Source organism: Equus caballus, chromosome 18, assembly GCF_041296265.1.
Source record: "Equus caballus isolate H_3958 breed thoroughbred chromosome 18, TB-T2T, whole genome shotgun sequence".
Taxonomy (NCBI): domain Eukaryota; kingdom Metazoa; phylum Chordata; class Mammalia; order Perissodactyla; family Equidae; genus Equus; species Equus caballus.
The window spans coordinates 50,022,995-50,037,976 of record NC_091701.1 but is presented as its reverse complement, the minus strand read 5'-3'; the positions used below and the strand labels follow the sequence as shown (position 1 = coordinate 50,037,976).

The 14,982-nt window shown below is 38.8% G+C and overlaps 1 protein-coding gene across 1 annotated transcript in view; it reads left to right on the top strand.

Moving 5' to 3' along the window:
• The window catches only part of LOC102151046 (uncharacterized), a 24,899-nt gene extending 9,917 nt beyond the window's left edge, over positions 1-14,982 (top strand). The window contains exons 4-5 of the mRNA XM_070240745.1: positions 9,191-9,318; positions 13,359-14,982. The gene's annotated coding sequence lies outside the window, so the exon portion shown is untranslated. The remainder of the gene's footprint in view (positions 1-9,190; positions 9,319-13,358) is intronic.

The following is a 14,982-nucleotide window of genomic DNA, read 5'->3' as shown; positions in this document are numbered from 1 at the left end:
TCCGCTAAGGTTTAAGATGTGCATAGCTGATGGTCCCAAAGTCTACTCCTAAAAATAGATTCTAGGGAAATTTTCACACCTGTGCACAGGAAAACATGTTCAAGAATGTTTATGCGAGCATGGTATATAAATGCAAAGAATTGGGAATCAATTAAATGTCCACCAAAAAAGAATGGGTAAGTAAATTTTGGTGTAATTAAACAATGAAATAATAAACTATATGGTGGTAAAAACAAGTAAACCAAATCTGCATGCATTGACATTGATGAAATTAACAAACATAATGTTGAGTAAAAAAAAAGAAGTTTTAGAAGAAATACAAGTAGCACCCCCAGCCATTGTGGCAATGAAAAATCCCACCCACGTGTCTAAACACTAAGAGGTGGTTATTGTTCCACCCCTGCCCCTCCCCCCATATTAAGAACTATTAGTCTAGGATAAGGGCATTATTCTATTTTGGACATTTATTTTGAAATACTTATTAGACATCCAGATAGAGATGTCAAGTAGACAATTGGTAACTTAAGGTATAAGTCAGGGTTGGAGATACAAATTTTGGAGTTATTAGCATATGGGAGACATTTAAAGTCAAGGTGTTAGATGAGCTCTCCTAGAGAGAGTACAGACAGTGAAGATAAGAGGGGCTAGACTGAACCCTCTGGTATTCCAACTTTTTTGATAATAGATAAAGGAAAAGAAGCCTATACAGGAGCTAGAATAAGCACAACCTAAGAGGTATTGGGAAATTAGGGTGCCATAGAAGCTAAAAACTGAGAATGTTTCAAGGAAGGAATGATCAACTGAGTAAATTCTGCTGAAAACGGTTTCAGCCTTGGTAAACCAATTTTGTCATCATGGTAGAGACTGTTACTCATCCCTCAATATTGGTTCTCCCCTTCCTCTATAATAATAAAATCACCCCTGATTTTTAGTCAAGTGCATGGCCAATCAGACATAAAAACTACATTTTTCTTGCTTCCCTTACAATAACACCATATCTGGCGAATGAGATCTGCAGGTGACATGTGCAACTTCCAGGTCATTCTTAAAGAGAATGAGTTTGTTCTCATGCCACTAGCTGGGTCTGGATGTGGTCATGAGCAAAATTAGACCAAGCAAATGAAGGCCACCCCATGGATGTGGCAAAACAGCGCTGGAAGGACTCTGAGTCCCTGACTGCTTGGAGCACCATGCCAGGCCTCAGAGTGTGGATTTACCATTCCAAGTTGACTTTAATGAGAGAAAAAAAAAGAGCCTGAAAAGCTTATTCAAGGCAGATACATCAATATTCTAGCATTTCAGTCAGGGTTAGGCAACAGATCTGTCACTAAGTGGCAGAATACTCAAATAAATCAAAGCTCCGGGCCAAGGGCACCACTCTGAAGGCTGCTGTGCTGTGCTAGACTTTTCTACTTTTTTGTGTATAAGATGAATGTCAGAGCGCCTACAAGCCAGAAATCTGGTGCTTCCCTGAGCTTTGGAAATAGGTTGTAGGACTGGTGTTTTGTCTTCTTGCTGATAGATGTTTGAATGTATGAGAGAATCTTGTGTGAGACCTGCCTTCATTGTAACAGGTCACTTGAGTGTGAGGTTGTTGGGGGGAGACCTAGAGCCTACCCCTATGTCTCACAATTGGAGGCCTCCAGTATCCCCCCAAGTTATTTAATAATGGGAATAACCAAATTTTCTTAGGTCAATTTGCTACATTTGATGGTGAACAGGTTGATATGTACATGAATTATACGCAGACATTCTATAGGAGACAACACATGGAAGTTGACAAAACAGCACCGGTTTTTTACGAAGACTTTTGTCTAAAATGAAATATCTGTAACACATAAACCAAAATGAAAGGGCCTTTTTTGGGGAGAGGGGGAGTAAACTTTTAAAAAATTGAATTATAATATAGAAACAGTAAAGTGCACACATTTTAAGTGTATGGCTCAATGAAGTTTCACAAATGAACCCTACCTTGTAGTCAATCCCCAATTGAGATATAGAATATTTTCAGCACTGCAGAAAATTCTCCCTTGCTCCCCTTCCAGTCAGTATACTCCTTAAAGTAACTATCATAGATTAGCTTTGCCTGTTCTAGAAGGTCATAGAACTGGAATCTTGTTATCATGCTAATCATGCAATCATATATATATGGTATGTGAGTATACCACAATTTATTTATCCATTCCTCTGTTGATGGACATTTAGCTGTTATGAATAAAGCTGCTCTGAACATTCCCGTGCATGTCTTTCAGTAGATGTTTGCTCTCATTTCTGCTAAGTGTATAGCTGAGAGGGAAATTACTGGGTCACAGGGCAGGCATGTGTTTCGCTTTGATATGCACTGCCAAATAGCTTTCCAAAGTGGTCATATCATTTTTCACTTGCACCAGCAATGAATCTGCTAAACATCTTGCACAACATGCTGTCGTTCTTTTTAATTTTCGCCCTTCTAACGATAGTGTGGCAGTATCCCCTTTGTCTTTAATTTGCATTTCCTTGATGATTTATAATGTTGAGCACCTTTTTATATGCTTACTTTCCATTTGGACATCCTCCTTTGTGAAGCACATATTCAATTGTTTTGTCCATTTTTAAATTGTGTGTTGTGTCCTTTTTTTTTTTAAGATTTTATTTTTCCTTTTTCTCCCAAAGCCCCCTGGTACATAGTTGTGTATTTTTAGTTGTGGGTCCTTCTAACTGTGGCATGTGGGACACCGCCTCAGCATGGCCTGACGAGTGGTACCATGTGTGCACCCAGGATTTGAACTGGCGAAACCCTGGGCTGCCGAAGCAGAGCGCACAAACTTAACCACTTGGCCGTGGGGCTGGCCCCCTGTTGTGTCCTTTTAAAAAATTGATTTTTAGGAGTTCTTTACATGATCTAGATACAAATCCTGTGTCAGATATATGTATTGTAAATATCTTCCGCAGTCTATGACTTACTTTTTCACACTTCTATTGGTGTCTTTGGATGATTATTACTTTTTATATTGTGTTTAAGAAATAAACATTGCCTACTGCAAAGTCATGAATATATTCTCCCCTCATTTCTTTTAGAAGCTCTATTGTTTTATTTTCATGTTTAGCTTTATGATTCATCTCAAATTAATTTTGGGGTACAGTATAAGATAGATTATAAAGTTCCTTTTTTTCTATATGGATAGAAAATTAATTGCTCCAGTACCATTTATTGAAAAGATTATTACCATGACTAGTTCTAGAATGGTTATCCAAATTTATTTATTTTTTTAAAGATTTTATTTTTCCTTTTTCTCCCCAAAGCTCCTGGTACATAGTTGTATATTTTGAGCTGTGGGTCCTTCTAGTTGTGGCATGTGGGATGCTGCCTCAGCACAACTCAATGAGCAGTGCCATGTCGGCACCCAGGATCCGAAATGGCAAAACTCTAGGCCACCGAAGTGGAGCATGTGAACTTAACCACTCAGCCACGGGGCCGGCCCCCAAATTTATTTATTTTTTAAAGATGATTCTTTTTTTTTTGCTGGGAAAGATTCACCCTGAGCTAACATTTGTTGCCAATCTTCCTCTGTCTATTTTTCCATCCCTGAAGCCCCAGTACATAGTTGAATATTCTAGTTGTAAGTCCTCCTAGCTCTTCCGTGTGAGCTGCTGTCACAGCATAGCTACTGACAGACAAGTGGTGTGGTTCTGTGCCCAGGAACTTAACCTGGGCCGCCAAAGAGGAGCATGCTGAACTTTAACCACTAGACCATCAGGGCTGGCTCAGTTATCCACATTTAGAAAGAGATTTTTTAAAATACAAGAAGTGAAACTAGCCACTTAAAAAACCCAAGTAGTACACCCAGGTTCACAGCAGCATTATTCGTAATACCTAAAATGAGAAGGCAACCCAAGTGTCCATTGACCGATGAATGAATAAACAAAACGTGGTATATACATACAATGGAATGGAATTTAATACATATGATGGAAGACATATAATGGAATTCAGCCTTAAAAAGGAGGGAAATTCTGCAATATGCTACAGCATAGATGAAACTTGAGGACATTATGCTAAGTGAAATAAACCAGTCACAAAGACAAGTACTATATGACTCCATTTATATGAGATACTTAGAGTAGTCAAAATCAGAAAGACAGGAAGTGTAATGGTGGTTGGCAGGGGCTGTGGGGAGAGGAGAGTGGGGAGTTTTTGTTTAATGGGTATAGAGTTTCAGTTTCATAAGATGAAAAGACTTATGAGAATGGATGGTGGTGATGGTTTTACAACAGGGTGAATGAATGTATTTAATAGCACTGTTAAAAGCAAATTCCACCAAATAAATTTGAAGATCTAATTGGCTTTATTCAATGATTCAAGAATTGGGCAGCATCTCTTCTAGCAAATAGAGAGATACTCCAGGAGTTATACAAAATGGAAGGTTTGTATAGGAAGGAGGGTGGGAAGGAAGTTATTAGGAAAAGAAAAGAAAAGATTGTTTTGGGCCAGGACATCTCTTTGGGGGATGGAACAGCAAGAGTTTTACCATGCAGATTGCCTCTTCTTCTTCTTGGGGGAGGGATGGAGAGGGCCCACATGACACATTACCTCATTGATACTGACCAGAAGAATCCAGACTGGTTGATTAAGATTACATTCCTGGGGAAGGTCAAAATGGCAATTAGGGTAGGTCTTAAATCTAGGTTTGGTGTCATGGGATTCAGCAAAAGTGATGCCATGTTGGGGCTGTGGTTTTGTCTTTAACACCACTGAACTGTACACTTAAAAGGGTTAAAATGGTAAATTTTGTATCATATGTAGTTTACCTTCCCCCCCCCCCCCACCACCACACACACACATGAAAACACAGGTAATAAGCAGCTAAAAGGTAGATAATTCTCTTTTGATCACCCACCTTGGGAGTGTGACTATGCTAATTGCCTGAAAATAAAGACGTTTATAAAGAGTGATTTTAGAGAGGAAGTTAAATGTAAAGTGAAGAATTTGCTGCCTACACAAAGCTGATGTTACAAACTGTATCAGAGGCCCAGCAAGAAAAAGTGATATACTGAAATTGGGTAATTTGAAGAGACTTTAATAAACTGCTTTCTACAAGGGTGTGGGCAGGGCATATATAAACCCTGAGGGATACTGCAGTATCTCAGGGTTAGTAATATTGAGGGCTCTATTACCATCTGAAGGGCTCACCAAGTAAAAGAAGGGAGTGGTCACTGGTGACAAAGAGGACTTTAGGGAGAGGGCCATCAAAAGATGCATCCAATTTATGCCAACCTGCAGAGATGGAGCCAGGGGAATAAAGGTCCGAGCAAATTGCCCCTCTCCCTCCAATCTTTTGTCAGTGTTCCCCTTCAGCTGAACCCAACCAGAAGTTATTGATGTTGTCCATATAGCTTAGCCTCCTGGATAGAAAAGAAGCTGGTGGAGAGTGGGTCTGGAGGGGCAAACAGAAGATTCAGCACACAAAACACAGGAACATACTTTGTCCAAGAGGAGTGAAGGGGAACAAAATTTGCCACCCTAAAATGTGTCTCTTTAACATAAGGATTATTTTAGGCTGATTATTTTTAAGAAACAAAAAACCCAGAAAGTTTTTCTTTTTACCTCCCCCTTAACTTCCTAAAAGAATTCAGATTAAAAAAATTTGTCTCAGGCAGTGAGCTGTCTCCTTAGCATAACACGAACTAGGTGGCAAACAGGGAGAAACCTAGAAATGTCTGTTTTTTGGGCTCCTCTCTGTGTTCTTCTGTTTCTCTGTGGCCAAACACTTGTTTTCCAAATGTTTTCTCCTTTTCACTTACCTGTGAATTGCCTTCTTTTCCTTTGATGTCCCTGACTCTCCCTAACCCCAACATCTTTTGTCTTTAGCTGAGGATGGCATTTAAGGTGAGGGCTTCTGCCATTTTGGCGAGTTATTCAGTTTTCCTGGGTCTCTCCCACATACACATGTTATTAAACTTTGTTTGACTTTCTCCTGTTAATCTGTCTCATGTCAATTTAATTCTTAGGCCAGTGAGAAGAACCTAGAAGAGTAGAGGAAAATTCTTCCTCCTCTCCAGGAGGAAGAGGAGATCTATATTGATTACTCAAGATCAGAAACAGATTTACAGTGAAGCTAATGAAGTTTAAGCTTCAGGCCCCCTCAATTGCATGGGCCTTCCCAAGACCCTGGGAGGAACCCTAGCAACATGTTCACAAGACCATATGTTTTTGTTAAATTTGCAAAAGTAATATAATTTAGCCAAAATCATTAAAACTGCTGTTGTCTCCATTTTAAATTTCCCTCCATCCCATTTCCACTACTGTCAGGTGGTGCTGGAGTGATAGGGGCATTTTTGGTATCTGTTTAAAGAGAAGTTGAATTGAATATAAGCCATTATAACTATAATTTTAGCAGACATTTTAGAACATTTCAATAAAACTTGTGAGGAAATTATAGATTCCTGATTTATTTATTAAAGAACTGAGAAAAATTCAGGTAAGATTACTGAAGTATGAAGCTAAAGTGATAAAGAGAATCACAAAAACAATGGAAATTATTTTGATTTCAAGAAACAAATTATGGGGCTGGCCTGTGGCAAATGGTTGTTTGCTCGCTCCACTTCAGGTGGCCCAGGGTTTCGCTGGTTCGGATCCTGGGCACAGACATGGCACCACTCGTTGGGCCACGCTGAGGTGGTGTCCCACGTGCCACAACTGGAAGGACCCACAACTAAGGTGTACAGCTATGTACTGGGGGGATTTGGGGAGAAAAAGCAGGAAAAAAAAAGAAACAAATTATAACAAAGAAGTTTTCAGATCATATGAATAACCAGTGATCCATTAAGAAAAAGAAATATATTTCAAAATAGAAATGAATAAGCTTCTTGGATTGTTTATAATCCAATTAACAAAGAGGAGAGGATCATAAGAATACATTGGAAAAAATTAAATTTTTTCTGATTTGAAAATAGTGACAATAGCAAATACAACTAAAATTATAATACACCATTATAACGACATTGATGACCAACTGTTTTAATGAGAACTGTCAAGTACATTTACACACCCTGAAATCTTACAGCCCATATGTGAAAAAGACTGATGAGATGTTTTCCCAAATTTGATAATACTCTTAAATATTTATGACATCACCAGTAAGAATAGGCTGACACTTTTCTAAGCAATCAATAATAAAAACCATTCTAGAGGAATTCTAACTATTCTAGAGAAAAAACTGAATTATCTTTATACCTTTTCTGTAGAAAATATCCTCCCTGGAGAAAATATTACAGAATTATTATTATATAAAGAGTGATCTAAGTCTATGCAGCCAAAACATGTAGGAAAAAAGTATTATAGAGATGTTTCTGGAAGTTAACTAATTTAAAACGTTATTTTTTTCTGGATTTTGTGGTATTTGTCTTTGTTGTGATTTATTTATCTGTTGAAGTAGATGTTCATTTTCCTACCTAATTTGTATTCTTTTTCTTAAAGTGGGCCCCCAAATTGCATTTAGCATCATGCTGCACAAATTCTGATATGACCCTGCTCAGAATACACACAAAAGAAGCAGGCACTAGGCTAACTTCAACAATAACAACAGAAGTTATATTAGAACACGAAGCACTCTCCCCTGGATGGATGACAGGCATATATGTAAAAGAGCCTAGGAACCTCATTAAGGAAGGAAGGGGGAAAAAAACCAAAACCAGCTGAGATGGGTAAGTTGTATTCTGGAGGAAATGCTGACCCACAGAACTTTGGCAGCAAAGTGGTGGGAAATTATTCTAGAATCAAAGCTACTTTTAAGAAATTCACTATCGTGCAGAGATCTCCCAGGAAAACTCTCATGGAGACTGGAGCGTCATGGGAAGGCTTGGGAGCTCTTCTCTCACGCGCAAGCTGAAACCATCCTTTGAACGCAGCTCCTCCTACTGGGAGGACTCTAATCCACACAATGGGGAGCAAAACCACAATTAGTAGAAAAATCCCAGGGGAAAGAATTCTATCCTACTCATTCAAAAACAGATATGAAGCAATAAATTAACTCAAAAGAGCCATGGGGAATTTTGAGAGAATCAGGGGCCCCAAAGGAGAGAAATCAGATGAAGTATTGTAAAGATATTACTAATAAACCATTCATAGACTTTGGCAAAAATTCTTAAGACAAGAGCTCGGAGGGGTGCAAGTTATTTGGTTTTGGTTTTGGTTGGTTTGTTTTCATTTCTATTTTAGAAATTTTCAAGCATACTGCAAAAGTAGAAAGAATACTATACCTCCCCAAATATCCATCACCCAGTTTCTACATTTATCAGCATATGACCAATTTTGTTTTATCTTCATGCCACCCACTTCCCCAAAGCCCTCACCGGACTATTTTAGAGCAAATGACAGACATCATGATGTCATCCGTAAAGTCTTGTGTCTGTATCTTTAAGAAAAAAGACTCTTTTAAAAAATCTATAGCCATCTTTACCATTATCATACTCAAAAAATAAAATTTAACAAACATTATTTAATATCATCAATATCCAGTCAATATTCAAATTTCCATGGTTGTCACATAAATATTTTTCATTTCTTTATTCAAATCAGGATCCAAATGCTATTCACATATTGTATTGTTGATATGGCTCTTAAATTTCTTTCAATCTATAGTTTCTTTTCTTTTGTTTTTCTTACCATTTATTTGTTGATGAAATCAAGTCATTTTCCCTGCAGAATTTGTTACATTCTGGATTTGGCTGATTATATCGTGGATGTTATTTAAAGTGTTCTTCTGTTCGATGCATTTCCTATAAACTGAAAATTAGGTCTAGCGGCTTGGTACGATTCAGGCTCCATATTTTGGGAGAAATACTTCATAGGTGATGCCGTGTTCTTATTGCTTCACATCAGGAGGCGTGTGATGTCTGTTTGTCTCTCTTTTTGGAATTTTAAAATCAATCAGTGGGTTCAAGAGTTGTCAGTCTGAGCTATCATTATAAATTTCCTCATCAGCCTGTCATCTAAAGATTTTAGCAGCTGTTGATGATCATTGGCAAGATCCATTCCTTTATCAAGGTGGGAAAATGGTGATAGTCTATCATTCCTTCTGCATTCATTAGCTTGGATTCTTTTATTAAAAAAAAAAGTTGACCACATTCACAGTTTGGTTTCCTTGTGGTACAGCTCATACAGGAAAAGCAGAATATATGCTTGATTTTTCTTCTCTTCATCAATTTTCAGAACAATGAATTGGTTTCTTAATATTCTTCAAGAGTAGCCAATTAGTTTGGCTGCAAGTTTTGAGATTAGATTCCTGTATGCAAGTCCAACAATGCTGAGGATGGCACTCAACAGCACCAGCTGAGAAGGTAACTTGCTCTGGAACCTGCTGAGCTAACCAATTCCACTAGGTACAGGTGGACCTCTCAGCCAGTGGAGGAGGGAGGGCAGCAGACAATCTCTCATATACTATCCTAACAATTCACTGATTTTTGAAAAATTATCAAAAAGAATCATCATTAATAGACAATAGATTTCAAGTGATAACTCTTCTGGGAAACCCAAAATTTTTAGAGGAACCAAGATAGAAATCCAAGGTGTAACACATCTAGACCTGCGGTGAGAAGTAAGGCAACACTGGAAACAGTTAAGGGACCAACCAGGTCACTTTGGGTGGCAATAGCCAGGACCTCAGAATGAATCATTGGAATCAATGCTTTGGGGGAAAGTTTTTTACATTGAGAGGAATAAAAGTTCAAGATTTTATGATTATAGGGGAGGCTAAATAATAGTTTGCTAGAATTTCCTCTGTAAAGTACCTAGTTCAGAATCAGGAGAGAGCTATAGCCCTTATCTACCTTCATCTATTGGAGGCTACTGATACCTACAAAAGAACCTAATAATTGAGAAGGTCAAACTGCCTTAGATCAGTTTGCACAAGACTTCAGGTAAAATGAGGAAAGAGAAGTTTCTACTGAATCTGGCAAAATAAAAGTCATAGGTGACTTGATGATAGTAGTTTCAGTGATGTGATTGGAAAAGCACCCCTGAGTGGGTTGAAACAGTGAATGAGAGTTGAGGAATCAGAAACAGAGAAGGGTTGACAACTCTTTTGAGCAGTTTGGCTGTGAAAGGGAACAAAGAAACACGCTGCTCCTGGGAGGAGATCTAGGGTCAAGTGAGGACTTTTTTTTTTTTTTTTAAGCTTTTATTTTTCCTTTTTCTCCCAAAGCCCCCCAGTACAAAGTTGTGTATTTTTAGTTGTGGGTCCTTCCAGTTGTGGCATGTGGGATGCTGCCTCAGCATGGCTTGATGAGTGGTGCCATGTCTGCACCCAGGATTTGAATCAGTGAAACCCTGGGCCATCAAAGCAGAGTGTGTGACTTCAACCACTCGGCCACGGGGTCAGCCCCCAAGGACTTTTTTAACAATGAGATTTTTTAAAAAGATGATAGTTTAAGGATGGTAAATTCCATAATAACAAAAGGAGAAATTAGTGGTCCATGGGAGAGGAGATAATTGCAAGAATGATGTCCTTGAGAAAGCAAGGGAAGATTGACTCCAGAGCATGAAGGGACTGGCCTTCAATAGGGTGATGGCACTTGTATTGTAACAAGAAGATAGAAAATATTGGTAAAGATACTGGAAGAGTTGGTGGTTAGAGGAATAGAGTCCCTGTTTAGTGCTATGTTTTTTCAGTAAGGTATGTGGTAGGTCATTATCTGATAGGGAGGGTTGAAATTTTTAGAAAAAAAATAAAATAGTTAACTCTGAGAGTGAAATATTGACCTTACTAGGAAAACATCTGAGGATTGTGGAGCAGATACTGAGTGCTCGTTTCAATTTTGTGGTCATATATTTGAGGTACTGTTCCAATGTTCAGCTACTCTGCTGCAGGCCCAAAGAAGGTCTGGAGTTATACTCAGCAGGGCAGGTGTGTATAAACGAAGTAGAGTTGCTTTTCATGATGATAGACCAGGAATCAAAGATAGATCAGGGGGAGAATGAAGACAGAACAAACATAATGGGTAGTTTTTAAAATGTAGTGGGGTCAATGAATTGGAGAATGCAGGGTGTTGGATGGGAGACTGTATGGACAAAAATGATGATGAGAGTATAGATGAAGAGGAAGATAATGAGCTAGGTATTAAGTCTTCAGTGAATGAGGAGGAGTACTGGGAGATTATTCAATTGTAGAAATAAGGGGCTGAAGAAAGAAAGAAGGAAGAAAGAAAGGAAGAATAGTTTGAGTGACAATGGGTAGCAAGGAGAAAAAACAAGCATCCCTCATTCTGGCCTGGAAGTATACAGGATGTGAGAGGAATACTTACTTGACAAGGCTATAGAGGAGCCAGCGTCCTATCAACAGATCACACACAGTGAGGTCGAGGAGTCAGAGAAAACCTTGATGAAAGAGGTTAAGAATAAAGGGAGCATATTTGGAACTCAAGGGTTGTAGGAGGCACCTAGAGAGGGTTTTGGAGGGCTTGGAAGGGTGGGGGATCTCGTTAGACTGGAAGCTGTGCTATAAACAGAAGGAAAATGACCTTACGAAGGAGGTGATTAGAGAAGCTTGAGCTTCCGGTGACTAGAAAAGAGGGAGGTGAGGTACGACGGGATTACTGGATGGGTAATTGTCAGGTCTTAGTTCAGATTTCATTTTTTGGGGAAGCTGCCCCTCTTCTATGCTGCCATAGTACCCCATACTTCACAATTATAACACTTCTTACTGTTTTTGAATGTGAATTAAGACTCCAAGTCCTAGTTCTGGCCTTTGTATCTTATCAGAACTAAAACGTAAGTGCTTCCTCCATCCATTGAAGGGCATGATGTCATTTCTAGGACCAACACATCAGCGTCCACTCAGTATAAACCCCTGAGCTTTCATGGCTCGATGACGCTTGCTCCCAGTGCAGAAGTGCACACTATCTCTCCACTCTCCTAACTCTGGAAGAGCAAGACTCTGACCAGAGGCTCTGGGCATTGTTTCCATGAGATTGCTCATACCACATCCAAGCCACAGTGACATTTTAGGTTGCTGCTAGGGAAAGAGAAAGAATCCATGCCTATAACGTGACTAATGAGCCCCTGAAGACACCACTGAGGAATTAAGTACTGTGGCCTTCTACCCCAATCCCAAAGAAATATGTATGGTATCATCATGTACTAATAAAGAAGGTCTAGTTCAGACAGATTAAATAATTCCATACTGGATAATCTTTTATTATGTTTTAAAATTCTATTAAAAAAAAGTAATTTGAAAAGGCAGGTTTCCATGCTATTACATCAAATGAAGTAAATATCCTGTGGTTCACTATAGGTCTTAGACCCCATAGCTTTGACATTGCCATTTTTTTTTTTTTAGAAAGATTAGCCCTGAGCTAACTGCTGCCAATCCCCCTCTTTCTTTTGCTGAGGAAGAGTGGCCCTGAGCTAACATCCGTGCCCATCTTCCTCTACTTTATATGTGGGACGTCTGCCACAGCATGGCTTGCCAAGTAATGCCATGTCTGCACCCGGGATCCAAACCGGTGAACCCCAGGCCTCCGAAGCAGAACGTGCTCATTTAACTGCTGCACCACCGGGCCGGCCCCTTGACATTGCTTTTGACAGGAATAGTTTTTATACTTTTTGTTCCCCTCACTAGAAAATCAGCTCTTTGAGGGCAGGAGCATATTCCTGTGGCTTCTCTTAAAATAATTCTCACTGTGCACAAATCGTCATCTTTTTTGCATTTTAATTATTTGTCGTCTTTTATTGAATGTGCTTACTGTAAGAATGGAGCTGGATCATATAATGTAAGCTGAAAACTAGACCACGGAATTTGGTCTGGGTTTGGGGACTGGAGAGAAGAAAGTCTTGGCTTCCATTCAAGTTGATATTACTTTGGTATAGTTCTGGATGAGCTAACAAGCTAGCAAAGGATATAAAGAAGATACAGATGTAGGAGGGTGAATGTGGCTTCCCACTGCTGCACTTATATCTTTCAGAGTGCACCCAAAGTTCGCATTTCTTGACAATTCTGCAGAGCAGGATCTCCCCCAAGTCAAAGGAGGATAGAATGACAGACTCCCTGCTACTATAGTTCCAATTACATCAGCTCAGAAACAACTTTGCCTACCGTAGAAGGTGATCACTCTGAGATGCTGTGAGCCATTCCCTTCAGGCCTAACTTCCAAGTTCTGGGCCTTGAAATTCTTGTGATGCCCACAGTCAGGCAGTCTCCCGTTCTCTGTGACTACAGGGCAAGGCCTGGGAGTTCTCTGTTTCATCCTCTTGGGTTTTTCATGGGCAGGCCTTGGAAAAACAATACAAAACCCATGTATAAAACTGAACGCAAGTATCACCGGGCAGTGTAGAAGAATTATGTTGCTATTGCTCAGTTTAACATTACTTATTAATTCCACAGATAAACATGACGTGCCTACCATGTGCTTGGCCCTGAAGATACAAAAGTAAATAAGAGACTTTGCCTTCTGCCTCAGGAAAGTCTGGAGTCTAGTTACATTCACCATGCCTCTCTCTGACGACCATTTCTTTATTGAAGGTGGACAGGAAACAAACAGGATACACTGGTTTGAAACTTTTTAAAAAGCTTATTATTGTTAATTCCACGTTTTTAAATAACCTTTTGATCTGTTTTGGATTTTCCCCCATCCCTCCCTCCTCTGCTGTTTCCCTTAAAATAGCATTCAGTGCACACACATTGTGTTTTCATTAAATGGATATGTTTACTCTAAAAACAGAGCTGAGAGTTACCGACTCAAAGGACTCTTCCCCCTTCGTCTCTGGACAAGGCAAACTTTGGGAGACTCACATTAGACGCAAAGAGGTTTGTTCTGGTTCTTACAGTCAGACCGCTAGAAAGAACCACTGATAGAAATAGAGAGAACTGATCGTTTTAGGATATCAGGAGTGTCACGGTGAAGACCAAGTATGGACGTGTGAGTCAGCTTATAGACTTTGTACAATCCTAAATTCCAGATTCATCTGAAGAAAATGAACTTGCTTTCATGAAAATTCACCCTTTTCGTTTCTGATGAATTGATTGCTTAATGAGTACATACATATTTTAATATAATTGTTCCTTGTTTTTGTAGATGTAAAATATTCTAATAGAATTAATTAAACCTAGGATAAATCTTTTTGGATAACAAGTGTACAGAGATCTCATGGTACATGTGCCTCAGGACCTTTGCACTTGATGTCTCCAAGGTTCTAGTCTTTCTTCCTTCAGGCCTCAGCACCAATGTCGTCTTATCAGAGAGGCCTTTGCTGACTACCCTTTATAAATAGTACCTCTCACAATGATCTCACTCCATCTTCTTCATCCTAATTCATTTTTTTTCATAACACTTATCACCATCTGGCACATTATTTTTTGCAGTTTTATTGAGATGTAATTAACATACAGCACTGTGTGAGTTTAAGGTGTACACCATAATGATTTGACTTATATATGTCATGAAATGACACAATAAGTTTAATTACCACAATAAGTTTAATTAACATCCTTCATCTCATATAGGTACAAAATAAAAGAAAAAAATATACCTTTCTTCCCTTGTGATGAGAACTCTTAGGATTTACTCTTTCAACAGCTTTCCTACATGTCATACAGCAGTGTTAACTATAGTCATCATGTTATACATTACATCTCTAGTACTTACTTATCTTATAACTAGAAGTCTTTTTAATTTTTATTTTTAGGTTCCACATATAAGTGAGATCATACAGTATTTGGCCTTCTCTGTCTGACTTGTTTCACTTAGCATAATACCCTCAAGGTCCATGCATGTTATCACAAATAGCAGGATTTCCTTGTTTTTTTTAATGACTGAATAATATTCCATTTTATATATATATGTGTTTTATATATATATATAACACATATAAACACACATATATATATACACACACACATACCTTCTTTATCCTTCACATAACTTCTTTATCCATTCATCCCTCGATGGACGCTTAGGCTGTTTCCATGTTTTGGCTATTATAAATAAAGCTGCAATGAACATGGTGCA